Below are 8,309 nucleotides of genomic sequence, written 5' to 3'. Positions count from 1 at the left end.
TCAAGCAAAAGAAACCAGATGCAAATGAGCATGCACCACGTGATTCCATGTATAGGAATTTCAAGCACAGACAAAGGTAACCTAGAGATTAGAAGCCAAGATAGTGCTTCCCCTGGGTGGGTCCAAGGGGGTGTCTAGGGAGCTAAGCTTGATCTGGGTACTGCTTCCCCAGGGGTGTTCAGTCCATAAAAATTCATCCAGCTGTCCATGCATCATGTGTGCCCTTTTATAGATTTCCATTCAAAGTTTGCTTTCCAAAAGTCCCCCTGATAAAGAAGATGTGGTATAGATATAGATATAGACGTAGATGTAGATATAGATACAGATATAGATAGATATAGATATAGATATACACATAGATATACACATAATGGAATATTACTGAGCCATAAAAAAGAATGAAATAATACCATTTGCAGCAACACGGATGGACCTAGAGATGATCAGATTAACTGAAGTAAGTCAGACAAAGACAAATATCATATGATATCACTTACATGTGGAATCTTTAAAAATGATATAAATCTTATTATTTCCAAACCAAATATAGACTCACAGACATAGAACACAAACTATGGTTACCAAAGAGGGATAAATTAGGGGGATGGGATTTGCAGATACACACTACTATATATAAAAATAGATGAACAACAAGGACTTCCTGTACAGCACAAGGAACTATAATCAATTTCTTGTAATAACATATCATGGAAAACAATCTAGAAAGAAAATATATATATATATATATGTGTATGTATAACTGAATCACTTTGCTGTACACGTGAAACTAACATTGTAAATCAGCTACACTTGAATTAAAAAAAAAAACTCCCCTGGTCTTTAGCACAGTGAAACTATTCTGTCTGATACTGTACTAGTGGATAGATGTCATTATGTATTTGTCAAAATACATAGAATGTACCACACCAAGAGTGAACTCAAATACATGGGTGCACTGTAGCTAGTAAGAATATCGTATTGATTCACCAATGATAACAACGTATCACACTAATACAAAATGTTAACAGTAAGGAAAGCTGGGTTATATAATGGAATTCTCTACTTTCCTCTCATTTTGTCATAGGCAAGAACCTAGTGTATTTCATTACAAGTTTATCATTCAAGGGATGTTGCCTGTAAGTTTAAATTATACATAATGGCCCATCTCTGGGAACCCTGCCTCCCAGGTAATGAGTGTTAAGCTAAAACACCTTTGTTTAGCTCACAGGAATCATCCTGACCAGGCTCACCTGTGAATGGCTGCAGGAAGGACGAAATTAACACAACCCCTCTGGACTCTGGCCGGAACCAGGACTTTCCCCACCTCCCTTTTTAGTATAAAAGAAGCTTCGACTTTAACTTGGGGAAGGTGGTTACTTGAGGGCACTAGTCCACCGTCTTCTTGGTCTGCTGGCTTTCTGAATAAAGTTGCTATGTCTTGCCCCAACACCTCATCTCTCGATTTATTGGCCTGTTGGGCTACAAGCAGTATGAACTTGGACTTGGTAATGAATTTTGCAAAGCCAGCCCAGAGGCTTGGGGCTCACGGCCAGCTGGCCCCTGTTGGGGAATTTTTGGGTAAGGCCCTAGCAGCTGCCAGGACCACTTGTTCTGAGGATCTTCCCTTCAGATTTCCCCAAAGCAGCACTGGCTGCCCCAGCGCTTGGCAGTTGAAGCAAGAAACTGATGTCTGGGAGTTAAGCAGCTCCCTATAGTAGGGTAAGTTGCTCCGGTGTGTACAGCCAGAAACTCTTTTTTCCTCCATTTGGGGCTTTTTTCCCCTCCAAAATCAGCCAATTTGTTTTGTATTTGAGTGGGGTATCCGTTGGAGAGAGGAAATGATTGCTGGACCTAATTTGTGAACCGGTTCATTTGTTTCTTTGGATGTTGGCATCTTTGTGCGGCCTTTGTGTTTTGTCTTGTATTTCTATCTTTAAAGATTGGAGAATGTTTCGACTATTCTTAAAAGAAAGTCCTCTGAGGCGCATTTTGGATAAGCAATCTGATTATAGCTCTGAACCCATGACTGAGAGGAAGATATTTTATTGTAACAATGTGTGGCCTAAGTACCTGCTGGGATCACCACAAGGGGTTTAGGCAGGGTTATCTTGGGACCCCGTGCACCACGTACTGTCACTCTTGCTGTATTAATTATGTCGTTTTTGGTCTCCTGGATTGCTGGTTTGGATCCAACAGTGCTCCAAGGATTCACATTGCGTGAGGGTTGAGTTGATGATTCTTCTGACATGTAAAATCCGGAGACCAAATGTGAGGGTTTCTTTAAGGGTTTCTGTGTGTTCTTTGGGTTTTTCATTTCATTTTGTTTTGGTATCATTTCTCCATTTATAAACTGAGGTCAAAGGGAGGAAGGGATAGTCCCAGGAGAGAAAGAAAGATTTCACTAAAAATCACCAAAAGCCCCACCCCAGAGTTCAGCCCAGTTGGTTGATGCCAAGACAGAAAGGCATTTGTGCGATTACATCAGGTGGGAGAAAGTCAGGTAGTCGTCACCTTACGGTACTAGAAACCCAAGGTAAAATCTGTCATACAGGAAGAAGAGAAGGGGAACGAGGGTGAGGATAGGTTGCTCCGACTTCAGATCGAGCTGGCCGTCCCAGCTGCTGCAGGCGTTATGCTCGTATCTACACCCCGTCCATCGCCTCTCTTCCTGGTTCCAGATACTGGGACTCCTGACACTGTGGTCGGACTAGCTCCGCCTCCTTATAGGGATCAATGAGAAAATCCTGTGTTACTTCCCAGGGCACAGGGACCTGGTCAGGTACCACCATCCAAGACCCAGTCCTCGGGCAGAACAATTTCCTTTCTGTTCTTATCTGGTTATCCAGTAGGGGGCCTAAATGCACACGGCCGCCCGCTGGTTTTCTATGTCTGCATAGTCTTTTTCTCCGCCTCAGGCTTGTTTAATTGGCAACCCTCGTTACCAGGACGATCGTCTAGATACCCGATCATGTGAGATCCCTGAGAAGGCCAGGGAAGATGGGTACCAGCTCCATCTCACGGACCCAAGTGGGACGCCTGAAGCCCGCTTGGGCTGTGCCCACAGCTGAACAAAACTGGGACCCCAGTGAGGGAGGAACACCCTTCTGAGAGCACTTCCGGAAGTGCATCTGGGCAGGGCTTTGGAAAGGGGACCCAGAGCAAAAGCATTTGAGCAAAATCCAAGAAGTTCAGCAAAAACATGAAGAATTTTGAAAAGCACTTCTGAATTTTTGGAAAGCATTGATCAGGCCTACAGACGTCATACTGATGCAGATCCCGAGGCCCCTGAAAACACTAGTATGGTAAATTTGACCTTTTGGGTGGGCAAAGCGACTCAGGTATCAGGAGACAGTTGCAAAATAGATGGCACATTTGGAATAAACCCTTCTCCACTGGTAGATGTTGCTTTTAAAGTGTTCAACAGCAGGGAATAATCACAGAAGAAAAAGGACACGCAGGGTGAGGATATAGCTCAAGTGGTAGAGCCCACACTTATCACCCACGAGGTCCGGGGTTCAATCCCTAGTACCTCTATTTTTAAAAAATTATCAAAAAAAGAAAGAAGATGCATCTTTATCCATTCATCTATTGATGTGCACTTAGGATGCTCCCATATTTGGTGATTATAAATAATGTTGCTGTTAATAGTGGGATGTACGTATCTTTTCGAATTAATGTTTCTGTTTTTTTCAGATATACGCCTAGGAGTGGAACTGCTGGGCCATATGGTGGTTCTATTTTTAGGTTTTTGAGAAACCTCCATATTGTTTTCCATGGTGGCTGCACCAATTTACATCCCCACCAACAGTGTACAAGGGTTTCCTTCACATCCTTTCCAACATTTGTTATTTGTGTTCTTTTTGATGGTGGCCATTCTGACAGGTGTGAAATGGAGTCTCATTGTGATTCTGATTTGCATTTCCCTGATATTAGTGATGTTGAGCAACTTTTCATGTTCCTGTCGGCCGTCTGCATTTCCTCTTTTGGAAAAATGTCTGTGCAGTTCTTCTGCCCATATTTTAAATGGGTTGGTTGGTTGCTTGCTTTTTATTGAAGTACAGTTGATTTAAAATGTTGTATTAGTTTGTGGTGTACAGCTTGGATGGACTTGGAGGGCGTTATGCTAAGAGAAAGAAGTCAGAGAAAGACAAATACTGTAAGATATCACTTACATGTGGAATCTAAAACATACATAACAAACTAGTGAATATAACAGAAAAGAAACAGACTCACAGAAGTAGAGAAGGAACTGGTGGTTACCAGTGGGGAAGAGGGAGGGGCAAGATGGAGGGGGAGGATTAAGAGGTACAAACTGTCAGGCATAAAATAAGCTACAAGGATGTGCTGTCCAACATGGGGAATAGAGCCAATATTTTATAATAAATACAAATGGAATATAATCTTTAAAAATTTTGTGAATCACTATATCGTATACCTGTAACATACAGTATTGTACATCAACTATACTTCAATTTAAAAATATGATATTGTAAAATAAATACATACATTTAAAAATGGTATTAAAAAAAAGAAGATGAAAATGAAACGCCACTTTTCTGGCATCTGGTACGGAGGAAGGGAAAAAGATTGCCCCAGGTTAAAACATAAGGAAAACAATAAAAGACAAAGCAATGAGACAATAAATAAATTTAAAAATATATAAATAAGAGACAAAACAATGAGATCCTTGCCTGTGGTAGAAAGAGAGGAACATCCTGGTGCCCTATTCAAATTTCCCCACAGGAGCCCTGGGGGAAAATTGACAATGACAAATAAACTTTACTCAAATGCCTCAAGGTACAGGAAATTTCAGATACCTGCTAGCGTTCCTGGACACTTTCTCAGGATGGGTGGAGGCATATCCCACCCCGACAGAAAAAGGTCTCCTAAGTGGTGAAAGCACTCCTTCAGGAAATTATTCCCCGATTTAGACTGCCTAACACTCTTCAAAGTGACAGTGGGTCTGTTTTTGTCTCCAGTAAAACCAAACAGAGATCTAAAGCACTGCAAGTTAATTGAAAATGATCCTCAACCTGGAGACCACAATCAATCATGGTCAACAGGAAAAAACAAGAAAATAAATCATATGTTAAAAAGAAGAATTGCTGTGTTCGTGTCAGCAGCACATATGGTAAAATTGGAATGATACAGAGAAGATGAGCGCGGCCTCTGTGCAAGGATGGCACGCAAATTTGGGAAGCGTTGCATTACAAAAAAAAAAAAAAAAAAGGAGGAGGGGGTTTAGGATGCATGAGGTCCTGGGTTCAATCCCCAGTACCTCCTCCAAAAAAAAAAAATGAAACCTGATTAACTCCCTCTCCCCTCAAAAAGAAAAAAAAAAAGGAGCACTGCTAAAATATGTCAAGAGACTAACTTCGGATAAATTGCAAGTTGCCCTGCTACAGATTAGAGTGGTTCCCCAGAAGCAGGCTTAAATTAAACTGCAATTGCCAATGATGTTAAAAATTTGCACACCACAGTAATTTCTGTTTTGAGTTTGCCTCCAACAGGTCTGCCTATTCAACTGAAGTAGCCTTATATCCTTTCTGACCTGGAGACCAAGTCCTTCTTAAAAACCTGGAGAGAACAAGGAACTGAACATCAGCTGATTGCAACGTGGACAGAACCATGCACTCATCTTGTCAAGCCAGCTGGGGTGAAGCCATGGATTCATCACAGTTGGATTAAAGCAGCATCACTATCATCAGAAAATGACCCAACTCCTGAAAAGCCTGGGGAACAATGGGTTTGTGAACCCTTAGAAGACACAAGATTGCTCTTAAAAATAATAAGTAGAGGGGGAAAATTATAACTACTTTAACATTTTTTTGTTTCAACTTCTTGCTTCTAGAATATAAAATACAATTATTTTTCTATATCAACCTTGTATCCTGTGAACTTGCTAAGTTTATGTATTAGTACTATAATTTCTATTCTATTCTTTATTATTGTTTTGTTTCTCCACTAAAGTTTTTGTCTTTTTATTTGTTATAAGCATACTCTTAGGCTCTTGAGTGAGGTTACAATAGCTATTTTTAAAACTTCTTATTTCTAACATATGGGTCACTTCAGGGTTGGTTTCAGTTAACTTATTGCCTTTTCTCTTGAGAATGGGTCATATTTTCCTATTTGTTTCTATTTTGAGTAATTTCAGGTGGTATCCTGGACACATTGCAGAAAATCTGGAGTCTTATGTTTCTCTGAAGTGTATTATTTTTTCCTAAGCAACTTATTACCATGGTTGAACTCAAACTGTAATCTCTGCAAATTTTGTCTCTCTTGTGAAACTTGTAGCTCAAATTTTTAGTTCACTTTTTTTTTAGGTTTAGCTGGGCTTCCTGGAGTGTATCTCATGCAGATGTGATACAGGGTCAGCTGGGTATCTGAGCAGAGTTTATATAAAATATTTGGAGACACCCCCTCCCCCGCCGGATCTCTTTTCCAGAATTTATGTTTCCCTTTCCTGTTGCTGTGGTGCTTTAAGCTAGGAAGACAGTGGTTTTTCCCCTGGTGTTTTAGCTGCCCCTTGGGTCATGAACTAGAATCCGCTCCTAGGCTGAAAGTGGTCCAAAGGAGAAACTCACCACTGCTTTCCTTTTTTTCTGAGTGTCGATTCCCCTGCAGGTTCTGCCTGCTTTTGTGCACTTTCCAGTGCCTTTAGGTAATGGTTATCTGTTTTATTCAGAGTTCATAATTGTTATCTGTGGGAGGGTTGGCATTTTAATCCACGTGGGACGCGAAGTTTTCATTGTAACATACTGCCCCCTAGTGGCTGAGGGGGAGAACTGGTTTAGGAAGGAGTAGGACACGTTTGTAGCTCACTTGGAGGGCCGCCGTGTTTGAAAATCTTTTAATCAAAATAATACACACAGCAACAAATTATTTGTAGAGAAAAATTTATAATAAAAATTTGCCGAGCCGTTGCTCACTCTTAGTGTCTCTCCCCAGACTTTTAAAAAAATATTTTGCTCATTTTGTTTATTTTAAATTTATGGCAATATACTCCTAGGATACAAAATTCTAAATATGTATGATGTTATATACTAAAAAACAAAGTCTTCCTTCCACCAAGGTCGGCTCTTCACAGGCATCCAGGATTTTTATCAGGGAGAATTCACACAGATTTAACCAAATATGTACAACTTATTTTTCTTTTTAATGGACATGATAGCAGATGATATTTTTACCTTTGTTTCTCTTTTTTTCATTTTATTTTTTATTGACATGTAGTTGATTTACAATGTTAGTTTCAGGTGTAAGCAAAGCGATTCAGTTATACATGTACATACTTTTTTTTCAGATTCTTCTGTTATATGTTTTGTATCTCATAATACGTTTGAGCCAGAATTCTCCAATTTTAATTTTTTAATTATTAATATTTTTATTATGGTAATAATACATTTTGAAAACGATTTTTAGTCCATAAAGAAAATCTTCATTTCCTTTTTTTTCCTTCCCTCCCTCTCTCTTTTCTTTCTTATAGCTGAGTAATACGCTCCTGAATAGATGATTTAACCAATTCTCTACTGATCGACATTTAGGTTGTTTCTGGTCTTTTCTTTTACAATCGGTGTTGCACAGAAGGTGCCAGCATATCTGTAATTTCTGTAGTTTTCCATGAGTTTAACTACAGATAAATTCCTAGAAGTGGAATTTATGAATTTGGTAGACATTGCCAAATTGCCAAGGACATCTCTTTGTTATGGTTGTGAGTTTAAGGTCATTTTAATGGGAATATAACAGAGGTGTAGAAAAGTGTACAACTCAAGTGTTCAGTGAAATGAATTTTCAGACAGCATGCATGCATCTGTAACTAGCACTCAGATCAAGAAAGAGAACAGTATCAGTCCCTAAGAGGACCCAGACATCACCTCCACAAGGATAACCACTATCCTGATTTTGAAGAGCATAGTTTGCCTATTTATTTAGAGAAGTAGAAACACACTGTGTGCATTCAGACATGATGGGCAGAGCAGTCCTTCCTCTTCACTGCTGTATAGTATTCTACTGGGAATGGTCCACAGGTCATCCATCTTGCTGTTAATAAACCTTTGGGTCATTTCCCAGTGAGGGGCCATTACAAATAGAGTTGTTGTTGTTGTTGTTGTTGTTGTTGTTGTTGTTGTTGTTGTTGTTTGAGCCTGTTTGCTTGTCTGTTGGTTGTGGATGTTGAAGTGAGATTGCTCGGACATGGGGCCGGCATAGCTTTAGTATTACTAGATATAACCAAATTGCTTCCCCGGTTTCCATGTTCCCCAGTGTAGTAAAAAAGTTCCAGTGTCTCCACATCCTCGCCAACACTTATCATA

The 8,309-nt window shown here is 39.9% G+C and overlaps 1 long non-coding RNA gene and 1 other non-coding gene across 2 annotated transcripts; both read left to right on the top strand.

Moving 5' to 3' along the window:
- Positions 1-1,112: 1,112 nt before the first annotated feature.
- LOC116665655 lies at positions 1,113-6,928 on the top strand. The gene is made up of 2 exons (XR_004322258.1): positions 1,113-1,719; positions 5,511-6,928. It is a non-coding gene; the product is annotated as an uncharacterized LOC116665655 (long non-coding RNA).
- Positions 5,108-5,214, top strand: LOC116666181. Its single transcript, XR_004323025.1, has one exon. It is a non-coding gene; the product is annotated as a U6 spliceosomal RNA (small nuclear RNA).
- Positions 6,929-8,309: the final 1,381 nt, after the last annotated feature.

This window comes from Camelus ferus, chromosome 9 (genome assembly GCF_009834535.1).
Source record: "Camelus ferus isolate YT-003-E chromosome 9, BCGSAC_Cfer_1.0, whole genome shotgun sequence".
NCBI classification, from domain to species: domain Eukaryota; kingdom Metazoa; phylum Chordata; class Mammalia; order Artiodactyla; family Camelidae; genus Camelus; species Camelus ferus.
This window is presented reverse-complemented; position numbering and strand designations above follow the sequence as displayed.